The sequence below is a fragment of the Cherax quadricarinatus genome, chromosome 26, assembly GCF_038502225.1.
Source record: "Cherax quadricarinatus isolate ZL_2023a chromosome 26, ASM3850222v1, whole genome shotgun sequence".
NCBI lineage: Eukaryota > Metazoa > Arthropoda > Malacostraca > Decapoda > Parastacidae > Cherax > Cherax quadricarinatus.
The window spans coordinates 35,444,082-35,460,741 of record NC_091317.1 but is presented as its reverse complement, the minus strand read 5'-3'; the positions used below and the strand labels follow the sequence as shown (position 1 = coordinate 35,460,741).

Sequence of the window (16,660 nt, the reverse complement as noted above, 5' to 3'; positions counted from 1 at the left end):
CAAGGATCACAACAGTGCCACGATCACAAGTGCAAAGAAAATGATAGGATGGATAATGAGAACGTTCAAAACGAGAGATGCCAAGCCAGTGATGATCCTTTTCAAATCACTTGTTCTCTCTAGGCTGGAATACTGCTGTACATTAACATCTCCATTCAAAGCAGGTGAAATCGCAGATCTAGAGAGTGTACAGAGATCCTTTACTGCACGTATAAGTTCTGTCAAGCACCTTAACTACTGGGAACGCTTGGAAGCACTTGACTTGTACTCGTTGGAACGCAGGAGGGAGAGATATATCATAATCTACACTTGGAAAATCTTTGAAGGAATGGTCCCAAATCTGCACACAGAAATCACTCCCTACGAAAGTAAAAGACTGGGCAGGCGGTGCAAAATACCCCAATTCAAAGTAGGGGCGCCATTGATACACTAAGAGAAAACACCATAAGTATCCGGGGCCCAAGACTGTTCAACAGCCTCCCATCAAGCATTAGGGGAATTACCAATGAACCCCTGGCTGCCTTCAAGAGAGAGCTGGACAGATACCTAAAGTCAGTGCCGGATCAGCCGGGCTGTGGCTCGTACGTTGGACTGCGGCCAGCAGTAACAGCCTGGGTGATCAGGCCCTGACCCACCGGGAGGCCTGGTCGTGGACCGGACCGCGGGGGCGTTGATCCCGGAATAACCTCCAGGTAACCTCCAGACACACACACACACACACACACACACACACACACACACTACAAACCTCACTCAAGGAAAAAGATCTTGGGGTGAGTATAACACCAGGCACATCTCCTGAAGCGCACATCATCCAAATAACGGCTGCAGCATATGGGCGCCTAGCAAACCTCAGAACAGCATTCCGACATCTTAATAAGGAATCGTTCAGGACCCTGTACACCGTGTACGTTAGGCCCATATTGGAGTATGCGGCACCAGTTTGGAACCCACACCTAGCCAAGCACGTAAAGAAACTAGAGAAAGTGCAAAGGTTTGCAACAAGACTAGTCCCAGAGCTAAGAAGTATGTCCTACGAGGAGAGGTTAAGGGAAATCAACCTGACGACACTGGGGGACAGGAGAGATAGGGGGGACATGATAAAGACATACAAAATACGAGAGGAATTGACAAGGTGGACAAAGACAGGATGTTCCAGAGATTGGACACAGTAACAAGGGGACATAGTTGGAAGTTGAAGACACAGATGAATCACAGGGATGTTAGGAAGTATTTCTTCAGCCACAGAGTAGTCAGTGAGTGGAATAGTTTGGGAAGCGATGTAGTGGAGGCAGGATCCATACATAGCTTTAAGCAGAGTTACGATAAAGCTCACGGTTCAGGGAGAGTGACCTAGTAGCGATCAGTGAAGAGGCGGGGCCAGGAGCTCGGACGCGACCCCTGCAACCTCAACTAGGTAAGTACGTACACACACACACACACACACACACACACACACACAGACACACACACACACACACGGGCCAGGAGCTTGGACTCGACCCCTACAACCACAACTAGGTGAGTACACACACACAAACACACACACACACACACACACACACACACACACACACACACACACACACACACACACACAGGCCTAGTGTCTAATCGACATGTGCCTAGGACAGGACAAAATGGTAGCTAACAGGAGAGACGAGTCACAGTGTGTGTGTGTGTGTGTGTGTGTGTCCATCCATCAGTGTTGGTGTCGCCATATAGTAACGACACAATTAATCACAATCTTCCACCATTGACCAGACGCTCCTGGCTGGTGATGTTCGTATTGCATCCCGTTATTTAAATAATTTCCCAGTAATTCCGTGAACTTTTTTTTCTTCAATGTTGAGCAAATGTTTTGAAACGGTGCGTACGTTAAATATAGAGAGAAGCGGAAATGTTTGCTTATGTGTAACAAATATTAGTGTTAGTGTACACTTGTGACTCTGTGATTGTGATGTGGTTGTCTGTGTTGGACTGAGTGCGTTACGGCGCTATCACCCTCATTATCTGTTGTGGTATGCTGCTGTGATAATATATTACACATAGCACCACTGTAGTCAGTGTAGCGAGTGTTGGTGTTAGTGTTGGTGGTGGTAGTGTGAGTGTTGGTGTTAGTGTTGTTGGTGGTAGTGTGAGTGTATATATCGCCTGCCTCCTCACCTCACAAATATTACCGTACACTTAACCAATACAGGTGGGTGATTTGTACACTCTTAATGTGTTAACCTTTGTGTCTGTAACCATTTAAAACCTTTGTATCTGTAACCATCTAACAACATTTTTATGTATAACCATCTAACAACCTTTGTATCCATTTATACCCATCTAAAAACCTGTGTGTACAGTGCTGGTCACAGCATTATGCCGCCCCTCCCCCACGTACCAAAACACAAACACACACACATGAAAGATAGATATATGTATATATATATATCGTGCCGAATAGGCAGATCTTGCGATCTTGGCTTAAATAGCAACGCTCATCTTGCCATATAGGACAAGCGAAAATTTGAGTATGCAATAAATTCGCCAAAATCATTCTGAACCTAACGAAAAAAATATATTTTGCTGTGTTTGTTTAGTATTTAATTATTGTAAACCAATCTAAAATATATTTAGTTGGGTTATGCTAAAATAAATTGTTCTTGTTATAATAAGGTTAGGTAAGTTTTCTAAGATTCTTTTGGTGCAAAATTATAAATTTTTACATTAACATTAATGAAAAAAATATATCTTTAAACGTACAAGAAAATTTTTTAGAAAGGACTTAATTTTAAATGAGTTCTTGCTAATTGACCAGTTTTACCTATTCGGCACGACATTTTATTATATATATATATATATATATATATATATATATATATATATATATATATATATATATATATATATATATATATATATATATAAAATGTCCTGCCGAATAGGCAGAACTTGCGATCTTGGCTTAAATAGCAACGCTCATCTTGGCATATAAGACATGCGAAAATTTGTGTATGCAATAATTTCGCCAAAATCATTCTGAACCTAACGAAAAAACTATATTAATCACATCCCTCAGCTGTGTAGGAAGACTCTCAAACAAATTCTTGAGGGCTTGGGGAGGTACATTATTCCAAACCATACCACGGGTGGGGATAGAACCGCGATCAGAGAGTCTCAAAACTCCAGACCGTCGCGTTAGCCACTGGACCAGCTAGCTAACCTTCCGATGGTGTAGAAATATACCTAGTTGGACGAATCTTATTGTGGCTAGCTGGCCCAGTGGCTAACGCGACGGTCTGGAGTTTTGAGACTCTGATCGCGGTTCTATCCCCGCCCGTGGTATGGTTTGCAATCGTGTCATTACGATTTCGTAAGTTATATTATTCCATGTAGAGCAGCCTCCAGCCGCAGGATGGAACTGATATCCTTGCCCAGTAAACTTCGTTTCACTATTGATCACAGGTTCTCAATAGGGTTTAGATCTGGGGAATTGCCTGGGCAGTCATTAAAGAACTTCACTTTACCGTCCTTAAGCCACAGAACTACATATTTGGTGATATGACAAGGTGCACCGTCCTGCATAAAAACCGTAGCCCCACACTTGTCAAGCGCCTCGGGTAATTTGTCACGCAATAATTCCAGGTAATTATACTGGTTCATATATTGGTTTTTGGGAAGCACAATGTGTTCAATGCTGAGCACTGAAACACCCTCAAACCATTGTGGGGGGGGGGGTCTAGGTGATTGGTGGTTCCACAGGTGTAGCGTGGGTCTAGACTCTAGAGGATCACTACCTCTGGGCCGATACACGTCCGCCACGGTTACAGGTGACTGTGAAGGTTCCTTCATCACTCCAAAGTACTTCAGACCACTGTTGAGGACTCCAGTGAAGATATTTCTTTGAATAATCCAGCTTACGTTTCTTGTGTGGCTTGGAGAGGATCGGTTTCTTAACCTGGCGGTGACTATTATAGCCCAGTTCTGACACATGTCTGTTAACGATTCTTACAGACACCTCTGAGAGAAGATGTGGGTTTTCTCTCAATTATCTAGCAGTTATTCTAGGTGTATTCTCTAACTGCTTCTTAAACATAGTTAAGGTACGAGCAGATGTCTTCTTCAAGGGGCCAGGATGAGGTTTGGCAGACGGTAACTTGACACTGTCACCAGCCTTGGAACGCTGCACCCAGTTCCTCACTGAATGCTCGCACACACCAACATTCTCCACTATTTCTTTCATTTGTTGCTCAGCTTTGTGAAGCCCTGTGATTTAAGCTATAGTTTCAGGTGTTAAAGACTTCCTTTTAACTCATAATCAAATATGTATAGCCCCAAAATCAAAGGGAAAACTGGACAAAAGATGGGGCGGATGAGAAACAAAAGTGCAACACTTCCTCTCACCACGGCAGCCACGTAAACACTGAGGAATCACTGTGGAGCGTGGCGGCAGGCTGTAACGTCATACTAACGGCTGCTACCTGGCATAATGTACTGACGAAAAAAGACTCCCCTGTATGGTAGGCCTTTGATTTTCATCACAGCATTATGCCGGGGCGCTCACCCAGCATAATGCCATGATCTAGCACTGTATATATCTTTCCTTCTAAGAACCTCTGTATATATATCTAACCATACAGACTCTATATCTAACCATTTTAAATACTGTGTCTGTATCTAACCATCTTACAGTCTGTATGTATATGTGTGTGTGGGCCCCCGCGCGTTCACTCTCGCCTATTTGAGGTTGCAGGGATAGATTCACAGATGCTGGTCCCGCCTCTTAACTCGCCACTTGACAAATTCACTCCCTCGTAGCTTCGTGGGTCCTGTCGTATGGAGCCTGCGGTACCTCACCACTTATACATCGAGATCATTCCACTTCTCGACTACTGTGAAACTGAACAAATACTTTCTGACATCCCTGGTTTTCACGTGTCTTGAAATTCCAGCTGCGCCCCTGTGTACTTGTTTCCGAAAATTGAACAGGTTATCCCTGTCTACGCTATTAGTTTCCCTGAGTATTTTGTATGTTGTTCTGTCTTCCTTGGTTCTTTTGTCCTCAAATGTCGTAAAATTCAGTTCTGTTACCCTCTCTTCATAGCTAACTCTTAGCTCTAGAACAAGCCACCTTGCATACTTTTGCACTTTCTACAATTTCTTAATATGCCTTTTCAGGTGTTAGTTCCATGCTGGTGCTTCTCATTCCAAGATGGTCCAGACATGTGTTAGGTAAAGTTTGTCAGGAAACAGGACAAATATTACCTGACGCGGGTTTTAGTCATATGATGACCCGCCACTGGAGCTTTTGGTCATCTGACAAGAGGCCTTCCGCTGGCTTACCGGTCCACCAATTTAAAAATTAATGGTTATTATTATAAACATTCTTAAAAAGACATGTGTTGTATAAAGGACCCAGAATAACTGCTGAGATTCCTTACGTTTAGATTTTCCAGACAGGCATTAGCTGCTGAGATTATTCGGCTGATGCGATACAATAGACACCACGCTAACTCCCTGAGTCTTTCACTTTGAGTGAAGTCTTTAGCCTCTGTACTCCATTTCCGGTCTTCCTCCTTCACCAATCTTCATAACCTTGCATTTGCAGAAGTTCAATTCAAGCAGCCATTTGTGTATGACCAGTCTTATGATTTGTTCAGATCCGTTGGCTGTCTTTCCTTGTCCTCATCTGCTTTTATTCTTATCAGTTTTACACCATCTGCAAACAGAAACATATCTGACTCAGTATCATCTGGAATGTCATTCACATAACCAGAAACAGTTCTGGTCCTAATACCAATCCTTGCGGAACACAATCTCCCCCCCCCCCACCACCACGAGAAAGATAGATTATGGAGAGAGAGAGAAAGCAAGCAAGCAAGCAAGCAAGCAAGCAAGCAAGAGAGCGATCCTGACAGCAGTGACATCATGACTATTCAATGTTCACCTGTGTCCTGTTCTAGGTATTGCGTTGCTGTGTGTGTGCCTAATTTCACTACCACGTGTGTGACACTATCACGTGTGACACTTTAAAAGGGTGACATCATTACGTGTGTGACACTACACAGTGTGAAATATACCACGTGTGCATACCACTGTGGGGACACTATCCCTGCTAACACACCACGGTGACCTGTGGGTTCCCTGCTTACACGGTGACTTTCATTCACGGGGAAACTTGACGTGTTCCCCATATCATGTCCCTCATTTAAAATGGACCAATGTTATCATTGTGGGGGATCTATACTCGGTGTGTGACCCGGGGCCCTGCCCGACCTATACCAGTAAAACTACACCACGTGTGACACATACCACGTGGGGACACCACACCCTGTGACACTATACCACGTGTGACACTATACCACGTGTGACACTATACCACGTGTGACACTATACCACGTGTGACACTATACCACGTGTGACACTATACCACGTGTGACACTATACCACGTGTGTGACACTACACGTGTGACACTACATGTGTGACACTACACGTGTGTGACACTATACCACGTGTGACACTACACGTGTGTGACACTATACCACGTGTGACACTACACGTGTGTGACACTATACCACGTGTGACACTACACGTGTGACACTATACCACGTGTGTGACACTACACGTGTGTGACACTATACCACGTGTGTGACACTACACCACGTGTGTGACACTATACCACGTGTGACACTACACGTGTGTGACACTATACCACGTGTGTGACACTACACGTGTGTGACACTACACCACGTGTGTGACACTACACGTGTCACACTATACCACGTGTGTGACACTATACCACGTGTGACAATACACGTGTGTGACACTATACCACGTGTGAGACACACCACGTGTGTGACACTACACGTGTGTGACACTACACGTGTGTGACACTACACGTGTGACACTACACCACGTGTGACACTACACCACGTGTGTGACACTATACCGTGTGACACTACACGTGTGACACTATACCACGTGTGTGACACTATACAACGTGTGACACACCACGTGTGTGACACTACACCACGTGTGTGACACTACACCACGTGTGAGACACTACACCACGTGTGTGTGACACTACACCACGTGTGTGTGACACTACACCTACGTGTGTGTGACACTACACCTACGTGTGTGTGAGACACTACACCACGTGTGTGTGTGTGACACTACACCACGTGTGTGACATGCGTGACACTACACCACGTGTGTGACACTACACGTGTGACACTACACGTGTGACACTACACGTGTGTGACACTACACGTGTGTGACACTACACGTGTGTGACACTACACGTGTGTGACACTACACCACGTGTGTGACACTATACCACGTGTGTGACACTACACCACGTGTGTGACACTACACGTGTGACACTATACCACGTGTGACACTATACCACGTGTGACACTACACATGTGTGACACCATACCACGTGTGTGACACTACACGTGTGTGACACTATACCACGTGTGACACTATACCACGTGTGACACTACACGTGTGACACTACACCACGTGTGACACTACACCACGTGTGACACTATACCACGTGTGACACTATACCACGTGTGACACTATACCACGTGTGACACTACACCACGTGTGACACTATACCACGTGTGACACTACACGTGTGTGACACTATACCACGTGTGTGACACTATACACTACACCACGACACTACAACACGTGTGACACTACATACACACGTACACCACGTGTGACACTACACGTGTGTGACACTATACCACGTGTGACACTATACCACGTGTGACACTACACGTGTGACACTATACCACGTGTGACACTATACCACGTGTGTGACACTATACCACGTGTGTGACACTACACGTGTGACACTATACCACGTGTGTGACACTACACCACGTGTGACACTATACCACGTGTGACCCTAAGCGTGTGTGACACTACACGTGTGACACTATACCACGTGTGTGACACTACACCACGTGTGTGACACTATAGTACGTGTGTGACACTACACCACGTGTGTGACACTACACGTGTGACACTATACCACGTGTGTGACACTACACGTGTGTGACACTATACCACGTGTGTGACACTACACCACGTGTGACACCACCACTTATGTGACACTATACCACGTGTGACACACCACGTGTGTGACACTATACCGTGTGTGACACTATACCACGTGACACTATACCACGTGTGTGACACTATACCACGTGTGTGACACTACACGTGTGAGACACTACACCACGTGTGTGACACTACACCACGTGTGACACTACACGTGTGTGACACTACACGTGTGACACTACACCACGTGTGACACTACACGTGTGTGACACTATAACACGTGTTACACTACACGTGTGTGACACTACACGTGTGACACTATACCACGTGTGTGACACCACGTGTGTGACACTACACGTGTGTGACACACGTGTGACACTATACCACGTGTGTGACTACCACGTGTGACACTATACCACGTGTGTGACACTATACCACGTGACACTATACCACGTGACACTATACCACGTGTGACACTATACCACGTGTGTGACACTATACCACGTGTGACACTATACCACGTGTCACACTATGCCACGTGTGTGACACTATACCACGTGTGACACTATACCACGTGTGTGACACTACACCACGTGTGACACTACACGTGTGACACTATACCACGTGTGACACTACACGTGTGACACTACACGTGTGTGACACTACACCACGTGTGACACTACACGTGTGACACTATACCACGTGTGTGACACTACACCACGTGTGTGACACTATACCACGTGTGTGACACTACACCACGTGTGTGACACTATACCACGTGTGACACTACACGTGTGTGACACTATACCACGTGTGACACTATACCACGTGTGTGACACTACACGTGTGTGACACTACACCACGTGTGTGACACTACACCACGTGTGACACTACACGTGTGTGACACTATACCACGTGTGTGACACTATACCACGTGTGTGACACTATACCACGTGTGACACTATACCACGTGTGTGACACTATACCACGTGTGTGACACTACACGTGTGACACTATACCACGTGTGACACTACACGTGTGTGACACTATACCACGTGTGTGACACTACACGTGTGTGACACTACACCACGTGTGACACTATACGTGTGTGACACTATACCACGTGTGTGTGTGACACCTACGTGTGACACTGTACCACGTGTGACACTATACCACGTGTGACACTGTACCACGTGTGACACTATACCACGTGTGACACTACCGCGTGTGACACTATACCACGTGTGACACTATACCACGTGTGACACTATACCACGTGTGACACTATACCACGTGTGTGACACTATACCACGTGTGACACTACACGTGTGTGACACTATACCACGTGTGTGACACTATACCACGTGTGTGACACTATACCACGTGTGACACTATACCACGTGTGTGACACTACACCACGTGTGACACTATACCACGTGTGACACTACACGTGTGTGACTATACCACGTGTGTGACACTATACCACGTGTGACACTACACGTGTGACACTACAGGTGTGTGACACTACACGTGTGACACTACACCACGTGTGTGACTATACCACGTGTGACACTACACGTGTGACACTACACCGTGTGTGACACTATACCACGTGTGACACTATACCTGTGACACTATACCACGTGTGACACTACACGTGTGTGACACTATACCACGTGTGTGACACTATACCACGTGTGACACTACACCACGTGTGACACTATACCACGTGTGTGACACTATACCACGTGTGACACTATACCACGTGTGTGACACTATACCACGTGTGACACTACACGTGTGTGACACTACACGTGTGTGACACTACACCACGTGTGACACTACACCACGTGTGACACTACACGTGTGACACTATACCACGTGTGACACTATACCACGTGTGTGACACTACACCACGTGTGTGGCAGTATACCACGTGTGTGACACTACACGTGTGTGGCACTATACCACGTGTGACTACACGTGTGTGACACTACACGTGTGACACTATACCACGTGTGTGACACTATACCACGTGTGTGACACTATACCACGTGTGTGACACTACACCACGTGTGTGACACTACACCACGTGTGTGACACTACACGTGTGTGACACTATACCACGTGTGTGACACTATACCACGTGTGTGACACTACACGTGTGACACTATACCACGTGTGTGACACTATACCGTGTGTGACACTACACGTGTGACACTATACCACTTGTGTGACACTATACAACGTGTGACACACCACGTGTGACACTATACCACGTGTGTGACACTACACCACGTGTGAGACACTACACGTGTGTGACACTACACCACGTGTGTGATACTACACGTGTGACACTACATGTTTGTGACACTACAAGTGTGTGACACTACACCACGTGTGTGACACTACACCACGTGTGTGACACTATACCACGTGTGTGACACTACACGACGTGTCACTACACGTGTGACACTATACCACGTGTGTGACACTACACCACGTGTGTGACACTACACCACGTGTGTGACACTACACGTGTGTGACACTACACCACGTGTGACACCACGTGTGTGTGACGCAACTCACGTGGACATACACGACGTGCACTACAGTTGGCATATACGGTGTGGCACGCACCACAGTGTGGATTACTACACCATGTGTGTGGACATCGGGGTTGACACTACAACGTGTGCGAACCCAAACACTGTGTGACATACCGTGATTACTCACATTATGCGGAACTGTACGTGGTTTTGTGACATCTATAACCACGGGGGTGCCACCACGGACACTATACCTGGGTATTTGCGTGCATAAGTAGCAGTGATTACTGCGACCAACCTTACTACGTAGACGTAGTAGCAGTGATTACTGCGACCACCCTTACTACGTAGACGTAGCAGTGATTCTCAGTAGTAGTAACCAGTTACCAGTCTCAGTTTGTATTACTACTACTGAGACTGGTAACTGGTTACTACTACGGAGATGATTACTGCGACCACCCTTACTACGTAGACGTAGTAGCAGTGATTACTGCGACCAACCTTACTACGTAGACGTAGTAGCAGTGATTACTGCGACCAACCTTACTACGTAGACGTAGTAGCAGTGATTACTGCGACCAACCTTACTACGTAGACGTAGTAGCAGTGATTACTGCGACCAACCTTACTACGTAGACGTAGTAGCAGTGATTACTGCGACCAACCTTACTACGTAGACGTAGTAGCAGTGATTACTGCGACCACCCTTACTACGTAGACGTAGTAGCAGTGATTACTGCGACCAACCTTACTACGTAGACGTAGTAGCAGTGATTACTGCGACCACCCTTACTACGTAGACGTAGCAGTGATTACTGCGACCACCCTTACTACGTAGACGTAGTAGCAGTGATTACTGCGACCAACCTTACTACGTAGACGTAGTAGCAGTGATTACTGCGACCAACCTTACTACGTAGACGTAGTAGCAGTGATTACTGCGACCACCCTTACTACGTAGACGAAGTAGCAGTGATTACTGCGACCAACCTTACTACGTAGACGTAGTAGCACTGATTACTGCGACCAACCTTACTACGTAGACGTAGTAGCAGTGATTACTGCGACCACCCTTACTACGTAGACGTAGTAGCAGTGATTACTGCGACCACCCTTACTACGTAGACGTAGCAGTGATTACTGCGACCACGCTTACTACGTAGACGTAGTAGCAGTGATTACTGCGACCAACCTTACTACGTAGACGTAGTAACAGTGATTACTGCGACCAACCTTACTACGTAGACGTAGTAGCAGTGATTACTGCGACCACCCTTACTACGTAACGTAGTAGCAGTGATTACTGCGACCAACCTTACTACGTAGACGTAGTAGCAGTGATTACTGCAGCCTACCTTACTACGTAGACGTAGTAGCAGTGATTACTGCTGCCTACCTTACTACGTAGACGTAGTAGCAGTGATTACTGCTGCCTACCTTACTACGTAGACGTAGTAGCGGTGATTACTGCTGCCTACGTTACTACGTAGACGTAGTAACAGTGATTACTGCGACCAACCTTACTACGTAGACGTAGTAGCAGTGATTACTGCGACCAACCTTACTACGTAGACGTAGTAGCAGTGATTACTGCGACCACCCTTACTACGTAGACGTAGTAGCAGTGATTACTGCTGCCTACCTTACTACGTAGACGTAGTAGCAGTGATTACTGCTGCCTACCTTACTACGTAGACGTAGTAGCAGTGATTACTGCTGCCTACCTTACTACGTAGACGTAGTAGCAGTGATTACTGCGACCAACCTTACTACGTAGACGTAGTAGCAGTGATTACTGCGACCAACCTTACTACGTAGACGTAGTAGCAGTGATTACTGCGACCAACCTTACTACGTAGACGTAGTAGCAGTGATTACTGCAGCCTACCTTACTACGTAGACGTAGTAGCAGTGATTACTGCTGCCTACCTTACTACGTAAACGTAGTAGCAGTGATTACTGCTGCCTACCTTACTACGTAGACGTAGTAGCAGTGATTACTGCTGCCTACCTTACTACGTAGACGTAGTAGCAGTGATTACTGCTGCCTACCTTACTACGTAGACGTAGTAGCAGTGATTACTGCTGCCTACCTTACTACGTAGACGTAGTAGCAGTGATTGCTGCCTACCTTACTACGTAGATGTAGTAGCAGTGATTACTGCTGCCTACCTTACTATGTAGACGTAGCAGTGATTACTGCTGCCTACCTTACTACGTAGAGAACACAACATGCAGGCTACATTACTGCTGCCTACCTTACTACGTAGAGAACACAACATGCAGGCTACATTACTGCTGCCTACCTTACTACGTAGAGAACACAACATGCAGGCTACATTACTGCTGCCTACCTTACTACGTAGAGAAAACAACATGCAGGCTACATTACTGCTGCCTACCTTACTACGTAGAGAACACAACATGCAGGCTACATTACTGCTGCCTACCTTACTACGTAGAGAACACAACATGCAGGCTACATTACTGCTGCCTACCTTACTACGTAGAGAAAACAACATGCAGGCTACATTACTGCTGCCTACCTTACTACGTAGAGAACACAACATGCAGGCTACATTACTGCTGCCTACCTTACTACGTAGAGAACACAACATGCAGGCTACATTACTGCTGCCTACCTTACTACGTAGAGAAAACAACATGCAGGCTACATTACTGCTGCCTACCTTACTACGTAGAGAACACAACATGCAGGCTACATTACTGCTGCCTACCTTACTACGTAGAGAACACAACATGCAGGCTACATTACTGCTGCCTACCTTACTACGTAGAGAAAACAACATGCAGGCTACATTACTGCTGCCTACCTTACTACGTAGAGAACACAACATGCAGGCTACATTACTGCTGCCTACCTTACTACGTAGAGAACACAACATGCAGGCTACATTACTGCTGCCTACCTTACTACGTAGAGAACACAACATGCAGGCTGATGTTGATCATGATAATTTGTCTGAGTCACCCTCATTACAAGTCTTCTAAGCACATGAGTGTGTGTGTACACTCACCTATATGTGGTTGCAGGGATCGACTCACAGCTCCCGGCACAGCCTCTTTGCTAGTCGCTACTGGTCACATACTTCGCGCTCTAAGAGGTTTATCATACTTCGTAAAGCTGTGTATGAATCCTACCTCCATCATTTCACTTTCCAGGTTGTTGCACTTCCTGACAACTCGAAGCTTAAATAAATACTCCCTAACGTTCCTTTGACTCAGATGAGTTTTCAACTTCCAGTTGTGACCCTTTGTTGCTTTGTCTCGTCTCTGAAGCATTCTGTCCCTATCTATTTTGTCACTTCTTCTCTGTATTTTGTACGCCGTTATCATGTCACCCCCCCTTATCCTATCCTTCCTGTCCTGTAGTGTCATCAGGATGAGTTTCCCTTGCCTCTCCTCATAAGACATACGTCTTAGCTCCGGGACTAGTCTTTTGCACTTCCTCCAATTTCTTAACATGTTTGACAAGATATGGGTTCCATATTGGTGCTGCATACTCCAGTATGGGCCTGACGTAGGTGTATAGTGTCGTCAGTGACTCCTTACTTAGGTGCCGAAAACCTCTTCTTAGGTTTGCCAGACGCGCATTTTCTGCAGCAATTATTTGGTTAACCCTTAAACTGTCCAAACGTAGATCTACGTTTTTTCACCATTTGAAAGTATGTAAAAAAACGTAGCTTCTTTTTATTTTTTTACATTTGAAAACGTGTAAAAATCTTTAATCTACCTTTTTTTGTTATATTTGAAAATATGTAAAAAACGTAGATGTACTTTTGGAGCACAACATGTGAACACAGATCTGTTTGGACAGTTTAAGGGTTAATATGCGCCTCAGGGGATAGGCTCTGTATATGCACCCTCAGGGTTTTTTTCTTTGAGTGAAGTTTGCAGCGTTTGCCCCGCAGCCACCCGGAGCCTGTACTCCGTCTGCGGTCTTTTCCACAAACTTTGCGCTTGGTAGGATTAAACTCTTGTTGTTCACTACAGTCAGCAGTACCTTGTTGTTCACTACAGTCAGCAGTACCTTGTTGTTCACTACACTCAGCAGCACCTTGTTGTTCACTACAGTCAGCAGTACCTTGTTGTTCACTACAATCAGCAGTACCTTGTTGTTCACTACACTCAGCAGTACCTTGTTGTTCACTACACTCAGCAGCACCTTGTTGTTCACTACAGTCAGCAGTACCTTGTTGTTCACTACAGTCAGCAGCACCTTGTTGTTCACTACACTCAGCAACACCTTGTTGTTCACTACAGTCAGCAGTACCTTGTTGTTCACTACACTCAGCAGTACCTTGTTGTTCACTACACTCAGCAACACCTTGTTGTTCACTACAGTCAGCAGTACCTTGTTGTTCACTACACTCAGCAGTACCTTGTTGTTCACTACACTCAGCAGTACCTTGTTGTTCACTACACTCAGCAGTACCTTGTTGTTCACTACACTCAGCAGTACCTTGTTGTTCACTACACTCAGCAGTACCTTGTTGTTCACTACACTCAGCAGTACCTTGTTGTTCACTACACTCAGCAACACCTTGTTGTTCACTACACTCAGCAGTACCTTGTTGTTCACTACACTCAGCAGCACCTTGTTGTTCACTACACTCAGCAGCACCTTGTTGTTCACTATACTCAGCAGCACCTTGTTGTTCACTATACTCAGCAGCACCTTGTTGTTCACTATACTCAGCAGCACCTTGTTGTTCACTATACTCAGCAGCACCTTGTTGTTCACTACACTCAGCAGCACCTTGTTCACTACACTCAGCAGTACCTTGTTCACTACACTCAGCAGTACCTTGTTCACTACACTCAGCAGCACCTTGTTCACTACACTCAGCAGTACCTTGTTCACTACACTCAGCAGCACCTTGTTCACTACAGTCAGCAGTACCTTGTTCACTACAGTCAGCAGTACCTTGTTCACTACAGTCAGCAGTACCTTGTTCACTACAGTCAGCAGTACCTTGTTCACTACAGTCAGCAGTACCTTGTTCACTACAGTCAGCAGCACCTTGTTCACTACAGTCAGCAGTACCTTGTTGTTCACTACAATCAGCAGTACCTTGTTCACTACAGTCAGCAGTACCTTGTTCACTACACTCAGCAGCACCTTGTTGTTCACTACAATCAGCAGTATCTTGTTGTTCACTACAATCAGCAGTACCTTGTTGTTCACTACAACCAGCAGTACCTTGTTGTTCACTACAATCAGCAGTACCTTGTTGTTCACTACAATCAACAGTACCTTGTTCACTACAGTCAGCAGTACCTTGTTCACTACACTCAGCAGTACCTTGTTGTTCACTACACTCAGCAGTATCTTGTTCACTTCACTCATCAGCACCTTGTTGTTCACTACACTCAGCAGTATCTTGTTCACTTCACTCATCAGCACCTTGTTGTTCACTACACTCAGCAGTACCTTGTTCACTACACTCAGCAGTACCTTGTTGTTCACTACACTCAGCAGTACCTTGTTGTTCACTACACTCAGCAGTATCTTGTTCACTTCACTCATCAGCACCTTGTTCACTACACTCAGCAGTACCTTGTTCACTACACTCAGCAGTACCTTGTTCACTACACTCAGCAGCACCTTGTTCACTACAGTCAGCAGTACCTTGTTCACTACAGTCAGCAGTGCCTTGTTGTTCACTACACTCAGCAGTACCGTGTTCACTACGGTCAGCAGTACCTTTTTGTTCACTACAGTCAGCAGTACCTTGTTGTTCACTACAGTCAGCAGTACCTTGTTGTTCACTACAGTCAGCAGTACCTTGTTGTTCACTACAGTCAGCAGTACCTTGTTCACTACAGTCAGCAGTACCTTGTTGTTCACTACAGTCAGCAGTACCTTGTTGTTCACTACAGTCAGCAGTACCTTGTTGTTCACTACAGTCAGCAGTACCTTGTTGTTCACTACAGTCAGCAGTACCTTGTTGTTCACTACAGTCAGCAGTACCTTGTTGTTCACTACAGTCAGCAGTACCTTGTTGTTCACTACAGTCAG

The 16,660-nt window shown here is 45.7% G+C and overlaps 1 protein-coding gene across 9 annotated transcripts in view; it reads left to right on the top strand.

Moving 5' to 3' along the window:
• Synd (protein kinase C and casein kinase substrate in neurons protein Synd) overlaps positions 1–16,660 on the top strand; it is a 798,660-nt gene that overhangs the window by 570,725 nt on the left and 211,275 nt on the right. Inside the window, exon 1 of one of the 9 annotated variants that reach the window (XM_070088934.1) lies at positions 2,045–2,200. The exons of the other annotated variants lie outside the window; for them this stretch is intronic. The gene's annotated coding sequence lies outside the window, so the exon portion shown is untranslated. Of the gene's footprint in view, positions 1–2,044; positions 2,201–16,660 lie in introns of those variants that run through there. 9 annotated transcript variants of the gene reach the window in all.